We start from the raw sequence: 16,335 nt of genomic DNA on the forward strand, positions 1-16,335 counted from the left end.
GAAGACTTCATTGCCGATCTTGACAGGACGTTAGCAAGTGAGTACACGCGTGGTGTTTAAAACAGCGCAGGGAACACTGAGCCACACCTTTGGTAATGCACTGTGATGTTTCCCAGCCTCCCCGGGGGTGGGAAGTTGCATCATAAGCTGCTCTAGGTGGAGAAACAGGACCACAGTGGCTCAGAAAGCGGTGTGGAGGATAAGCTTGCCGGAGAGTAGCCAGAGCTGCTTTCCCAACTGTGCAAACAGTTCAGCAGCAGACAATGGCACGTTGTTCAGAAAATGGAGGGAGTTTTGCTGGGGGGACGGCTTGCCGGTTCTGAGAGAAGGAACGAGCCCATGGGTCACACACACATTCCTCCAGCAAGCCAGAGAGGTCTGTCCACTTCATAATACCCCAGATTTGATGCAGGGGCCCGGTGAGACTTTTGTGAGGATTGAGTGCCAGAGAGAAGTGGTGTGGGATGCCCGTGCCAACCCGCCAGCCTCCCAGATTCAGCATGCAGATGCGTGCTTCTAATTTGGGATTACACTGTTGGTTACCCATTTCGTGTGACCCCAGATGAAGACATCGGGTCAAAATTGCAACACGTGGGGGGTGGGGTGGGGGTGTTAGAGGAAAGAACTGTCATGCTCTATCTGGGTGCTTGTCTTCAAAAGGGCAAGATTGTAGCAGTCAGGAGGCTTGGTCCCAGCTTGCAGGGTTGCTGGCCTCAGCGTCTCTCCTCATGAGGCACTCTGAGAATTTTTTGTTCTTGCTTCTGAATTATTTAGTGAAAGTGATCATTTTTCTGTAAGAAGTATTCTATGTCTTTACTCTGCCAGATAGGTAAATTTTAAAAATTTAGATTCAAAAATTAATTTAAAGTCTACTTAAAATAGCCAGGGTTTTAACACTCCGCCACTGTCCTTGCTTGATGCCCCCTTTCTTTTCCACGTTGCACTACCCGACATCAGAAGACCTAGGCCTGTTTTGACAGAGATTATTCTAATTGCAGCACAATTTGTATTAGGCCCATACCACAAGTCTGTCTACTTTACGCAACTGGCCCCCTAGCTGTTCCAGTTAGTCAGACGTATGTTGCACGGGAAACCTGCCATTAACGCTGCTGCTTTTGATGCCCGTCTGAGCCCATGTGATGTGGTTAAGCAGGGGGATTGTGAGTGTCTGGCAGGGTTAACTAACCCTATATCTTCTCTTCAGGTATGTGAAGCAAGGAGTCCAGGGTCCATAGGCCACAACAGTGAGACTCCCGAAGGCTCCAAGCACCTGGCAAAATCAGCTACTAGAATCAGCTGCAGGAGGGGACGAAGCTAAGGCTCACACGCCATCAGGCTGTTCTTGGCTCACCCTAACATTTGCCATCTGGCCCATCTCTGGGCAACTCAGACAGCAAAACTGACTTTATTTACCTGCCTGCAGCATGTTTCAGCAGATGATCTGTCTAATGTGTTTTTACTCCTTAAACATAACTCTTCTATAATTTAAAATGCGTTTATGGAAATATTTGTAATTACTTATATATAGTTGGAGACAATAATAAGCTTTTCCCATTATAATATATTTTTGTATACAAATAAAGTTTAAGCTGGAATCTGTACTTTGAGAAATGTCTTATTATTGCCAATATATTCCCATTCAGTAGCTTTCTAGCAGGAATGGCAGGCCCCTGGATTCCTTGTGAGAATTACCAAGTGTTGTGGCTATACTCACTTGAGGGTGGCCAGCTTCCTGAAGCGTCTTCTGCCCTCGAGACTTTATATTCTCAAAACTTTTTCTTTGTGGGGCTGGAGAAATGCCTCAATGGTTAAGAGCACTAGCTGCTCTTCTAGAGGAGTGGGCTTTAATACCCAGCACCCTCATGGCATCTTCATATCATAAACTCCAGTGCCAGGGACTCTGACGCCCTCTTCTGGACACCTCTGGCACTGCATGCACATGGTGCACAAACATTCAGGCAAACATTCATACATATAAAATGAAAATAAATAAATTAAAAAAATGTTCCCCCTTGGGGCTGGAGAGATAGTTAAAGCACTGGTTGCTTTTCTAGAGGACCCAGGTTCAATTCCCAGTACCCATAATGTTGCTTACAGCTATCTGTAACTCTAGTTCCAGGGAACCTAATGCCTCTGGCTTCCGCAGGCACCAGACACACACCTGGTGCCCAGACATACATGCAGGAAAAGCACTCTAACATATAAAATAAAAATAAGTAAATCTTGTCGGGCAGTGGTGGCACATGCCTTTAATCCCAGCACACCAGAGGCAGAGGCAGGCAGCCTGGTCTACAGAGTGAGCTCTAGGACAGGCTCCAAAGCTACAGAGAAACCCTGTCTCGAAAAAACAAAAAACAAAAACAAAACAAACATAAATACATCTTTAAAAAGAGAGCCTTAATTTAAAAATTAAAATTAATTTGACTTAATATTTTTGGTTCAGTAGTTTCATACATTTATATAATGACTTTTAGTCATTTACACACACACGCACGCACACGTGTTCATATTTCTCTTCTCCTGCTGGGCTCTTCTCGGCAGGCTGCCTGCTTATTTCATGGCTTCCTCTTGTGTGTGGGCCAGAGTTGGATTAGGGTTTCTTGTCTGAGTGTGGCTGGCAGGCTGTTTATCCCAGAGGAAGGGCACCCCTTTCAGTGGCTACTGAGGAATGAAAAAAATGAAACGGTTCATCAACCTGTGTCCTCCTCACCGAGGGCCCCTGCTGAGCTCTGTTCCCGTCTTGGCATCCCTGCTGCTGACATCCCTACATTCTTAAAGGACATGTCCCCAAACACAGATGTGCTGCTGGTCTGTTTTGTAAGCTTGAGTAGACTAGAGTTAGCTGGGAGAGGGACCCCAGCTGAGGAATTGCCTCTATCAGATGGGCCTGTGAGCACATCTTTGGGGCGTTTGCTTGATGTGGGAGGACCCATTCTGGGCAGAGCTACCGCTGAACAGGTGGTCCTGGGAGGTGTAGGAAAGGAAACTGAGGACCGGAGAGTTGATTCAGTGGTTAAGCACACTTGTTCTTACAAAGGACTTGGGTTCGATTCTCAGCACCCACATGGAATCTTCTTCAGGCACTAGCAGGTATGTGGCATATAGACATACATGCAGGCAAAGCATTTGTATGAATAAAATAAAAACCTAAAAACAAATTAGGGGAAAAAAAAGGCAAGCAGCCAGAAGCAGCAACAGAGGGCAAACCAATGACAGCATTCCTCCATGGTTCCTGATTCTGTTACTGCTAGAGTTCCTGCCCCAAGTTTATCCCTAATAATCAGGCCATGAAAGCCATATAAATCCCCTCTAAGTTGCTTGTGGTCACCATATTATCGCAGCAGCAGAAAACAAGGCAGGACGGCAAGTGTAGTCACTAGGTTCCTGGGGGATGAAGGATCAACTTTGATGGCAGTGTCTCAGATTATAACAGAGCTGGCTGAGTGTCAGTACCTCGTGACTTCACAGCTGTCATGGTGTCGCAGGGGGACACATTGGGTGTTTGTGTGACGATGATATGAACATCCCTCTGTGCTTTAGTGGTCATGTGTCGTACAACCTATACTCTTAGGTACAGTCCTAAGACTTGGGAATGACAGGAAACTGTAGTAATATGAGCGGCGGGCTGCTTCCCGCCACCCGGCTAGCTTTACCCGAAATAATTACACACAAACTGTATTCATTTTAACATTGCTTGGCCCATTTCTATCTAGCCTCTTCTAGGCTAATTCTCACATATTAATTTAGCCCATTTCTAATCATCTATGTAGCACCGGTCTTACCGGGAAGATTCTAGCCTATGTCCATCCTGGGTCGGAGCTTCATCACGTGCGTCTGCTCGGGAGCAGGGAGCATGTCGTCTCTGTCTGAGGCGTCTTACCTCACTTCCTCTTCCTCCTGGCATTCTGCTCTGTTTACTCCACCCACCTATGTTCTAAGCTATGAGCCCAAGCAGTTTGTTTATTACTCAACCAATGAAACCAACAGATTGATATATGACACTCCCACAGGAAACGGTGATACTATCCAGCATCTCATGCGTCGATTACATTCTTTTCACTGGTAGGGATGGCAGGTTTTCAGTGTTAAAGTTTTTTTATTGTACACAGTTGCTGTGTTGAACTGCCAGCCACTTCTTTTTCTCGAGTGTATAAAGAGACTACACTTGATCAACGCCTGCTGCCCCGATCTGTGTTGAGTCCTTTCTAGGAGTCCCCTATAATGGTAAAACTCACTTAGCAAAGCATGCTTGAACATTATTAATATTTGATCCTTTTTAGGGCATTATGGAAAGACACTGTTTGCTTTCTTTTCCTCAAGCCTTTCAAAACTCTTTGTGTTCAATGCAAGCATTCTCTCTCTCCCTCTTAATTTAAAGACCTTTATCTTTACGTGTGTGTGATGTGCACACACGTGCCCTGGCATGTGTATGGAGGACCGCATACATACATCTTTGTGAGGCAGTTCTCTCCACCTTCGCACGGGCTCCAGGGATCCAGTTCAAGCCCTCATGTTTTGCAGCAACCGCCTTTCCTGGCTGAGCCATCTCACTGGCCTCTCCCTTAAAAAAAATACTGAGGCATGATTCACGGGCCGAAACTTCAGTTTTGTGGCTGTTAGCATACCCAAAGATATTACAGCCATCACTGCTGCTAATTCTCTATCTGCATGATGGTCTATTCTAGACCCATTAAGTGAAAGTTGACACTGTGGTCTCCTGTTAGCATATTCCCAAGGTTAACTCACATTGCATACCTTTTAATAGCAAAATAATATTCCACCATGTGGCTGTGTCACGTTCTGTTTATACAACCATTAGCTAATGGTTGGCATTTGGGTTTCCACTTCTGAGCTAATGAGTAACACTCTCATTAGGACCCATGTGTGAGTATTTGTGTGGGTGTCTGCTTTCATTTCTCCTGGGTATATACGCAGAGCTAGGATGCCTGGGTCAGATCAAGCTCTGTCTTCAACTCTTTGAGGCACTTTTGAATACCATGAAAGCAGCCATGAATGTGTGGTGTTCTGTTCCCAGCTGTAGTTGAGACCTCCCACGTCCCCATGTCCTCACTGGGACATGTCTCTGTTTGAAGAGTGGGCCCCTGGGTGTGGGGTACGGTCTCACCATCGCTTGTCTGGCGATTCTTGTGTAACAATGTCCTGTGTACGTCTTCCAATGTACTTACTGGCTTCTGTCTTCAGTGTTGAGCTGCAGGAAATCACCATGGATTCTGGACACAGCTTCCTTACCAGATATGTGATCTGAAATATTTTCATATCTCTCTTCTGTGGGCTCCTTGTACAGGACTGACCTCAAAGCCAAAGTGTCACCGTCTTCAGGAATTCATCTGGGCCTGCTTACAAAAGAGCCTTGCAGTGGGCCTGCTGGCTTCCCACCTTCCCTCCTAGAGAGGGGGCAGGAGGACCACGGGACCCTCCTGGAATCCATCTAGCCCCCCTCCAACCAGCTGTAGCAATTCTGCCCTAATTGCAGATGACCTTAAGGTATTGGGGGAAGGCCAGAGGATATCAGTGTAGAATGATGAAGGGAGGGGACTTCATCTACTTAGCCAGGAGGAAGCTCTCAACCCTGCTGGGTGCAGAACTCCAGCGCTGCCTTAAGATCACACACCTCCTACTCATAACCTCACACCCATGGCTCTGTAAGTAAGCCCAATAAACTCATGGTTCCCCCTGGTAAACTGTGGCAGAACCGGTTGAATTGAGCCTAGGTTTGTTGTTGGGACCTTAGGAGGAGGGTAGGCCTTATTTACCTCTCTCTAGGGAAGGACAGAAAACAGAGCTGTCTTTTCCCTTTCTGTCCTGGAAGCATGAAAGTTTTAATGTTGTTGAAATCCAGTGTTTTTTCTCCTTCTGCGGCTTGCAGTGGTGGCGTTGTATCTAAGAAACCGCAGTTGGACCTCAGCTCATGGATAGTCGCTCCTGTTCTTTAAAAAGGTCACAGTTTTTATCTGAGCGAAGTGGTTCACGACTGTAATCCCAACACTGGAACACCAAGGTACAGTCATCCTGAGTTCAAGGCCAGCCTGCGCTGCATAGGTGAGTTCAAGGGCTACATAGTAGCCTTGAATTTGTCTTGAATTTTTCGAGAATTTGTCTCGAAGAAAACGAAACAAAACAAAACAAATCAGGGGTCTGGAGAGAAATGTCGTTAAAGCGCTTGCCTTGAGAACCCAAGTTTCATGTCCAAAGCACACGAGAGAAATGCTGGGCATGGCGGCATGCTTGTGATTCCAGTGCAGGGCAGGTGGAGACAGGCAGATCCTTGGGGTTCAGGTACTAGCCAGCTAATTCCACTTGGCAAATTCCAGGCCACTGAACTCGGTTCCAAAAAGCAGGTGGGTGGGGCTGGGGCCCATTGGTAGGTGTTTGCTTTGCTAGTGTGATGGTCTAGGCTCGATTCTCAGTACTGGAAAAGCAGAGCAAAAAGCAAAGGGCACCTGAGAAATACTTGAGACTGTCCTCTGCTATCTGCGTGCACACGTGACACACACCCACCCTCGTGCTCCACACACAACCTAGATGTGATGGGCTTTGAGGTAAGCAGTACAAAAGGAGCCCCAGCATTGCTCTTTGGCACCAGGCCAGCCAGCTGTCACGATTCTCCGTTTTAAGAAGACATTTTGAAGACTCATATGGAGTGAGATTGGTGCCTCCATGGAAGAGCAGCCATAAACGGATGGACTCTCCCTCTCTCTCGTGCTTTTGCTCAGTCTCACTGTGCACCACAGGCTGTTGTAGAACCTGCAGTGTAGCTCAAGCTTTCGTGTTCAAATTCACGCACCTTCAGGCTCTGCTTCTCAGTGCTGGTATTTGAGGTGTGTGCGATGACAGGCTGACTGTTTTCTGTCTGAACAACTGATCTTTATTTATAGGCATAGGATACCTGCCCATTGATAAGGAGCCATTTAAATTATTATTGTTATTATTATTTTTTGTTTTTCAAGACAGGGTTTCTCTGTAGCTTTGGAGCCTGTCCTGCATCTCACTCTGTAGACCAGGCTGACCTCAAACTCACAGAGATCCACTTGCCTCTGCCTCCTGAGTGCTGGGACTAAAGGCGTGCACCACCATTGGCCTGCTCTGTTTAAATTATTTTAAAGTTACAAATAACAGGTTTATTTTGCCTCTTTAATTTCTCTCAATTATATCTTGAAGTTTTTTTTGGTATAAACCTTTCATCTTTTTTAAATTTTATTAAATTAATTGTCTTGGTTATTGTTTTATCTCAAGGAAAGGACATCATGACCATGGCAACTCTTATAAAAAAAAAATTAATTGAGGGCTTGCTTACAGTTTCAGAGGTCAGTCCACTGTCGTCACGGCAGGGAGCATGGCACCAGGCATGGCAGACACAGTGCTGGAGCAGTGGCTAAGACCTACATGCTGAACCTTGAGCCAAGAGAGAGACACTGGGCTTGGCATGGGCTTTTGAAACCTCACAGCCCATCCCAAGTGACACACCTCCTAATCCTTCTAATCCTTTCAAATAATGCCACTCTTTGGTGACTAAGCATTTGACTATATGAGTTGTGGGGGCGCATTCCTAGTCAAACCACCACACTAAATGTCCTGATACTACCGGAAATAGAGAGCTGGCTCTGTGGGGAGAAACACCTGCCACAGCAGCCTGACAGTCTGAGGTCAATCCCTATAACCTGACTAAAGGAGGAAAAAGAACGCTCACTTTGTAACATTGCCCTCTGACCTTCACACAAGCCCTGTGGTACACACAGACCCACACAATAAAAACAGAAAACTAGTAAAAAATTTTAAAAAGAAAATAGATTTTTTTATTAATTTTAGATTTTCTTCATCGCTAATGTTTAGAACTGATATTAATTTTTTATGTTGGTCCCACGTCCTTTAGCCTGGCTGTCTTTATTATGCCTGTGTGTGTGTGTATATCACAATCACATCACACTGTTTGCAAGGACTAACAATGTCTTTGCTTCTCCCCTTACACTCTGACTACATTCCATTTCTTCTTCTTCTTCTTCTTCTTCTTCTTCTTCTTCTTCTTCTTCTTCTTCTTCTTCTTCTTCTTCTTTTGGTTTTTTCGAGACAATGTTTCTCTGTGGCTTTGGAGCCTGTCCTGGAACTCGCTCTGTAGACCAGGCTGGTCTCGAACTCACAGAGATCCGCCTGCCTCTGCCTCCAGAGTGCTGGGATTAAAGGCTCCATTTCTTCTTCTTCATTGCATTTGCTGAATTTGTTTGAACAGTGGCAAATAGGCACCGCCCTCCTTCTGCTTGTGGTCTCAGAGGACAAGCTCAGACCATGAAGTGTTGATGACATGATGACCCTGTTGTGACGTGTTACATTGTCATTTTTCTCATTTTTAAAAGTATGTGTTTATTTTTATTTTATGTGTGCAGGTGTTTTGCCTGCACGCATGTCCGTGCAGCATGAAGGCCAGGAGAAGGTGCTGGATCCCTTGGAACTAGAGCTATAGACCCCATGCTGTGACCAGCCATGTGGTCATGGGAACCAAACCCAGATCCTCTGCCAGAGCAGCAAGGGCTCCTAAGCATCTCTCCAGCCCCTCTTTTGGATCAAATATGTGCTCAACTTCTTTCTTAGATTTTTGTCTTTTCTATTGCATGGATTTGGCTTTGCTCATGCATCCTAGTCTTTCTTTTGGATAAATCTCTTCATTCTCCCCAGGACACCATCAGCTCTTTGTTTTCCCCACATCGTTTGATGCAGGAGCAGAAGAACTGCTTTGTGGTACTCTCCGGTCTTCTCTCTGTGGTTCCAAGCTGGACAAGCAGGGTGCAAGGCTCTGTGGTCTGGTGCGAGCGATAAGCTTCGGGAAAAAGGATGGATTCTTTTCTGTGAGTGGGTAGGAGGGGTGTCCTATGCTTTTAGAGGCCTTGTTGGGTAATAACTTAGGGACAAGTGGCCTGAGTCAGGGCTTGAGGCTCAGGAATGCTGAGAAGTGTTTTCAGGGCTCCCTGAGATGTGTTTTAAGGAGGAAGGGCCTGACCTATTTTGAAATATGGGTGTTACGCCGTTTGTATTTGAAAAGCACAGATGTTCGCACCCCCCCCCCCATTTCTTGGGTGTTCTAAATTATGGATCAGAGATTAAGAGGTAAACAAGCTGGGGGTTTCTTTCTCACCAACTTTCCAAGATGAGCAGCACAGGGTTATTCCCTGGTCAGAGGGATGGCGTGGTCTCTGGTCCTCAATTTCTCTGTCAGCTAGGGGGAGGGGAGACAGCCAGCAAAGCCCAGGCTTGTCCCTGTCCACATCATGAGGTGAAGGGACACATCACCTCTGCTCAGGTGGAGTCCCTTGTTCATGTCTTAGTCACCGACTAACACTAACCTCCTCGAGGACCTGAGCAAGTTGATAGGAAAACCACTTGACTGTGACCTGGAGGCGGTCAGCTAACAGGCTTTTCTGGGACATAGCAAGACTGGATACCATGCGGGCAATGCAGGAGTGTTGTTGAGTGGAAGTATTCTGCTCTAATTTCTGAGAGGAATGGCCAAAGAAAAACAAAACAGAAAATATGGCACACCCAGAAGTAGGGTGATTTAGTGCCAGCCCAAGTATTCGTGTGCCAACCCAGCCTCTGGAATGGGGTGGAGGGACCCAGCCTGTGTCTCCTCCCCAGAGATTGTGACTGAGAGAGTGTGCACCACATTCGCCTCAAGTGTGAAAAGTCACGTCAGCTCTGAAGGGAGAAGATGACTGGCCATTGGCAGTCCCGGTTGGGATTTGATGAGCCCTCATCACGGACGTCTCTCTCAATGTGTGGTGGAAGGAAGGAGGGGTTTTGAAGCTAGACCAGGCTGAGCTCTCAGCAAGACTGTTTAGCAGCTGTGTGACCACGAACAAGCTGTGGATACCCGGCATCTCCTTGGCTTTGTTTGTGAAGCTGAGAAGCGAGTCTTTGTCTCCTAGGGTCATGATAAAATTCAGACAGAGCCAAGGAATTGTGTCCAGCACACTTCCTCCTCCTCTTATGGGTACAACAGACTCCTGTACCTGAGGCAGAATTAAGCTTCAATTACAGTGTGTACCATGGGTGGGTCCAGAGGCACTGCTTCATATGTGGTGGAAGACACAGGACCAGAGTTTGTAAAGCACAGTGGGCCAGGAGGTAGGCTTGGGGCCCCAGCCCCATGGCTGCCTGGGCCTCCTCTCCTCGACAGGGCCTCCTATCCCTGGCTAAGACCAGGATGCTCAGGCCTGGGGCTGTGACCCAGACTTCATAGTTGGTGTGTACTGACCCCCACTTGCTGCCCTCCTCTGCACAGCAGAAGGGCTGTTTGTTTCCTCAGCGTGAACTCCTTCCACACCCACATCCCAAAATATTCTCCTGTGTTAATATATTTGGCCAAGAAGGTTTGTGGTGAGAGACACCAAACAGGAAACGAAATGGCTGTCATAGCAGCTGTGTGCATGTCTTGTTTTCTAATGGCTTCCTCCGGTGTAGTCCACCTTCCCTGCCTGGCTTGGCAGTAATTGCAGGGGCAAATAGAAGGGAAAAGGGGAAGCCCGTTTTTAGAAGGGAACATTTTCCCTCAAGTTCAAAGTTCACTGAAAGTTCAAGATTAAAACCAGCCACAGCGATCATGCTAGAAGGCTCTTTCCCTCCCAGAACCTCTGTGCACATGGCTCCTGCTGCCAAGAATGCATCCCCTGCCCCGTTTCTAGCTAATTCTGACTTTCGGATCAATTCTAGGATCCCTCATTTAGACCTTCCTCACCCCCTGGTCTAGGTTGGTTCGTTGTTGCTCTATTCTTCTAGAACTTTCCTTAAGATCACTCATCTTGTTTAGCAATGAAATACTCATCTGTGCCTGTTCTGGCTTGAGTCGGAACCCATCCCCCACAGGCCCATGTGGTTTAACTCTTGGCCCTCTGCTTTTGGCAGGCACTGTTTTGGGAAGTTGTGGGGCTTTGGGTCTTCGCTGGTGGAGAAAGGCACTGAGTGTTACACTAAACTGTCTACTCTCTACGTGGCTTGGTCCAGCAAGATTCTGTGAGTCGTTAACACATATTGCTGCTGCTATGAACTCCGCCTTGTTTTCCCCGCCACACTGGACTGAGGTTCCTCTGAGACTGTGAGCCCCAAGGCCCTCTCTTCCCTCAGGTTATTTCTGTTGGGGGCTTTGTCACATCTGTGAGATAAGTAGCTAATGCAGTGTGACTTTTTGGTGCTGGTCTCCCCAGCTTCATGCAGATGAGTAAGATCCGTGAGGGCAAGGACCTTGTCTGGTTCAGCCTCAGTGACTATCACGGTGCTGAAGAGAGAAGCATAGGCCTTGTCCATTGAGTGGATGGGTCTCCTTCAAGGTCCAGGCAGCCTGGATGTGACAGCCACTGGGTGCTTGTTCCTCAGACCACCCTGCTCACACGATTCACAGCTTCCCCTTCTCCAGACCCTTCTCCCCGCGAGATCTCCCGTGAGACATTGATCCAGAACTAACACTGGTATCAGAGCCACAACAATCCTTTCTCCAGCTACTTCTAAGTCATGGTGGAAGAAGAGGGCCCTGAAGACTGGAAACCTTGGAGGCTCAAAGAAATGAATTCCCAGGGGTAAAATTTCAGAGCCTTAAGCGGTAGTGAAGAGACCACCCTTGATCCCAACAGTGCTTATATCTTCTTGTAGAATAGAGATTCGAAAATCAGCCCCAGTTTTCGGGCTTTGCCTTGTGTAGAATATTATGTAGGGTGTGTGCACACGTGCGTGTGTGTATGTGAGTGTGTGTGTGTGGAAAACACACCTGCCTGCACATACACAACTGCCCCCAGGTGTTGACGTATTTGTATATTATGAAGTTAAAGGAGCAGGAGACCAGGATGTGGGCTCTGGTTTGGAAGACCTGGGCCCTGAGGAGTAGCTTAGAGAGTGGTGACAGCACAGAGAGCGGGCGCCACAGCGGCCCCACCTCCTGAAGGCTTGCCTGTGCTTGTCACCTTACCGAACAGAATTAAATTCATAAGTAGGGTTCTGCACCTCACATGGGAAGGACCCATTCCCACGTGCACCCTGGAAGTCTGTGACCTGTTGTCCTAGGCCAGAAGCCAAAGTATGTTCTGGGACCAGAAAAGCCAGGGGCTTGGCTGTGGCTCCTGAGCCAAAGGAAGCCCCCACCCAGCCAAGAACAGGTTTGGGAAGGGCAGGACCAGAGCGTGACCCTTCTCTCGTCAGGGATGTTTTGAGGGTGAGGGCAGGAGTTACAGGAAGGAGACCCAGGAAGTCCAAGTAGGCAAGGTGATAGCAGGGGCACCAGTCATACCAGGAGGGACTCAATATGAGGAGCCCTTTCTGCTCAGGACATCAGGAGGGCAGAGAAGTTTCCTGGGATAGCTCAGACAGCTATAGGAGGGCAGAGAAGTTTCCTGGGATAGCTCAGACAGCTATAGGAGAGCGAAGGAGGTTCCTGGGAGATAGTTCAGACAGCTATTGGAGGGCAGAGAAAGTTCCTGGGTTAGCTCAGACAGCTGGAGAGGAATTTTAGAATTAGCCAGTGAAGCTTCTGAAGCATAAACAGATGCAAAAAGAAAAGAAATTGTCAGCCTAATCTTAAAAGAAAAAGAAAATCAAATAATGCCAGTATTTATTTGAGAGTCGCTGCGCTGCAATGGAACGGCAGAGCCCAGCAGCAGGAGCCTATCCGCTCACAGCTATAACCTTTGGCCAAATGGGATGGGGTTAAGGTAGGGGAAGTCTGTACAGACAGATTGAGAAGGCTCATGCCAGATATTTTGAAATGACCATCCTTGGTCACAGTGACTAATAACAAGAGTGACATGGTCTGGGGTTATACAGACGGTTCCTGGGCAGATGTCCTTGCAGAAGTTCTCTGGGTACAAGGTTGTGGTGGCATTTATGGACTCCTGTCTGGAAGAATCTTCGATGATAGTCACTCACACCATCTTGTATAAGAACCTTTCCATCACGGGTGGCTTTATTTACTTTTTTTTCTTTTCCTGGTAAAAATGGAACAAGATGTCCATTTTATTCTGACAATTTCAGATTTCTTTCATAAAAGTGGAGTGGAGTCTAGCATCATTGTGGAAGGGTGTGCTGGCTGTAGCTCTCCTAAATACACTAAGAAGTAGGTGTCTGTCAGGCATTGCTCTCTTAGGCAAAATAAAAAACAGAATCAAACACAAGCAAAAAAAAAAAAAAAACACCCAAAAATGAACAACAACAAAAAACCACACACACACCAAACAAAACCAAAACCAAACCCTCCAAAAAACCAAAACTCACAAACAAACAAACAAAAAAACCCAGGAATGTAGGGAGTTGAGCTCCACAGCTCCAACACAAGGAACCAGTCACCACAATCTCAGGGGATCTGGGCTGATCCAGCTATAAACTGTGTCCTGAAGGACATTCATTTACCAGTTGCTCGGGTGCAGATAAGAAAGGTTGCCTAGGGCAAACGGCCAAGGAGCCTCAAGCACAGAGGAGAAAAACATTTGGGGAGGGAGGTCACCTTGATGACAGGAAACCTATTGTGCTAAATTTAGAGCCAGCAGAGGGGTTTGAAACCGGTCCACCTGGCCCCTGGAGACCCAAGGTACTAGGGAAAAAATCTGGGTCCTTGGAATTGAAGAAAAAAGAAGTCTTGTCAGAGAAAGTGAAGAAATGGTTCCTCACCTGGGGACGGCTAGTTCAAGCCCAGCCAGACTGTTTAACTGCCACCCATGAGCCTGGGCTTCTGAACTGTGGCTCCAGACACCTGTGAGCTCTGCTGCTTTTGTCTTGAATGTTCCAGAGTCCATCCCCATTATGCTAAGGTCTGTTCTGAAAGACAAAACTGTGTTCTCAGTGAGAATGAAGAGCCTTGTCTAAAAGGTCAGATTAGCATTTCCTTCTGATGGCCCGGGAGTGCTCCAGACAGTCACTGCTTTTACGATGGCAGACACCTGGCTTTGTGTCTGCCCTGGAGTCTCAATTCTTGGTTTCTGGTGCTTTTGGTTGCAAAATCCAGAAGAGACTCAGGGCCCCAGAAGAGGAGGCGCTGGGAACTAAAACCTTCCTTCCACAGGGCTGTCCTGCAGCTTGCACCGCAGACCAGTGGCCATTTAAAACCAGTCACTTTCCATATTGCCAGAGGAGGGAACAAGAGACCCAGAGCTAAGTGACAGCACGGGCATCGGACTTGGACACCCTATTAGCAGGTTAGGAAGCCACGGAGGAGGAATCTCTCTCCTTCATAATCAGCTTTCCCCATAGTTAGGGTTTAAATACCGCGTAGAGGTTTTGTGGCATTGTTGAGGCCCCTTAAGGGGAAGCTATTCCTCCTCACCAAAAGAATGGGATCTGGTTTTACCTCTGGTGCTGGGTGGAGACATGATATTCTAAGCTACCTCTGAGATCAAAACATTATAAACAGATGTCTCCTCTGTCAAGAGTTGATCAAGTTGGGCTTTTCGATCAAATCACTTGGCCGGACAGCTCCACGTGAAGGTTGATTTACCTGAAGATAGCTAAGGGTTGTGAAGAATAATTATCTCCTTAATGAAACAATGTATTATGTTACTGTATAGGGGTCTTGATCTAGGTCACTTTTTCTCAAGAATTAAAAGACGAGAAAACCGGGAGATCTTTGACCCAGTCAGCTGGTAAAGAAAGACTTTCATTAGGATTGAGGAAATGCACAGACGCATGAACACATACACAGACAGACAGACAGACAGACACACACACACAGACACACACACACCAAGGCAAGACCGTATGCCAGTGACTCAATCTGTGGGGCACCTAAGACCATCAGAAAACAGAGATATTTACATTAGGATTCATAACATTAACTGTAGGGACCTTGAAGTTGACCAAATTCTCAGAACAAAGGAGGTTTATTTGTTCCAGAGGAACAGAAGGCAGGGATAAGGGACAAAGACAGAGGATAGAGGAAGAGGGAGAGGGGAGCAAAGGGCCAAAAGAGAGGGGAGGTGTTATGTCCAAGTTTCTGGTCCCCAAATGAATTCATGGAGCCAGATTTCTGGTTTTTAATAATATTCAAACTTAAGTTTGGACCACACCTCCACCACGCCAACACAGTGGGTAAGGGAAGGGCAGCCCTGAACCCGGAGAAGGGGAAACGCCACAATCAGGGGAGTTCAAGTCCTGTTGTCTAAGGATTGGGAGAGGAGTATATAGGCTAAGGTGGTTTCTGAAGCCATTGATTAGTTTTTGGATGCTTGAAACCCTAACAAAGGGCCATTAATAACTGACAAGGTATCTTCAAGGACAGGATGCCTCGAGGAACAATTGGACCTCATTAAATTTTATGGCCCTGCTCCCTATCTTAATTGGCCATTTTTAGGGTATCTGCTGTGGCAGCCCATTTCTGGAGCTGAGATCTGCCCACTCCACCCCCACAGCTCATTACATGGCTTAAGATGAAGCCCCTTCTTTAAAAAGAGTTTGCAAAGTCAGGCCCTCACAGAAGGGGTATTCATCCCCTGGGGACAAAGGACTGCCTCTGGGTAGAGAGGAGGTAGATGTGGCCCCTAGGGAAACGGTGGTTAGTAACAGTGAAAGTGGACACCTGAGTCAGGATGAGCTGTTTCATTTTAATTGGGCATGTTAATTAGGTGAGCCAAAGGAGGCTTCTAATTGCTGGACTTCAATACTTTGATAGCTGGACCTTGGGAGTCAGTCTTGGGTGGAAGTGGCCAAACAAGGAAATAGATCTTAGAGCTAACTTTAGGAATCTAATCTAACGTTTTCTTTAGCAAGACAGAGGGAATGGAGGAGAAGGGCAAGGCCTACCAGAACCATGCTTGCCACAGTCAAGCTGGTCAGAGTCCCTTCAGCTAAAAAATTATAGTTACAAAGTAGCAATGAAAATAATTTTGTGGTTGGAGGTCACCACAATGTAAAAAGGGTTGCCGCATTAGGAAGGTGGAGAACCCCTGCCCCATGAAAAGCAGGGCAAGACTCTGGAAGCAGGAGCCTAGTTTTTTCCTTGAAGGTTGATGGTTGGCTTGTTTGGTAGGTTGTTTGTTTCTTTGTGTAGTCTGGGCTGTCCTGGAACTCACTTTGTAGACCAGGCTAGCCTTGAACTCACCATGATCCACCTACCTCTGCCTCCTGAGTGCTGGGATTAAAAGCATGCACCACCACCACCAGGCCATGTTGGTTGTTTTTGTTGTTTTATTTTTATTTTTTTATTTTTTTTGAGACAGGATTTTTCTGTAGAGCCCCTACTCTCCTGGACCTTGCTACCAGGCTGGCCTTGAACTCAGATCTACCTGCCTCTGCCTTCAAAGTGCTGGATTAAAGGCGTGTGCCACCACCACTTGGCAAGGTTGGTAGCTGTAAGGG

General features: G+C 46.9%; 1 long non-coding RNA gene across 1 annotated transcript; it reads left to right on the forward strand.

The window, feature by feature from the left end:
• Positions 1-1,596, forward strand: LOC106144431. Its single transcript, XR_001229495.1, has 2 exons — positions 1-37; positions 1,205-1,596. It is a non-coding gene; the product is annotated as an uncharacterized LOC106144431 (long non-coding RNA).
• Positions 1,597-16,335: the final 14,739 nt, after the last annotated feature.

This window comes from Microtus ochrogaster, unplaced genomic scaffold (assembly GCF_000317375.1).
Source record: "Microtus ochrogaster isolate Prairie Vole_2 unplaced genomic scaffold, MicOch1.0 UNK88, whole genome shotgun sequence".
NCBI lineage: Eukaryota > Metazoa > Chordata > Mammalia > Rodentia > Cricetidae > Microtus > Microtus ochrogaster.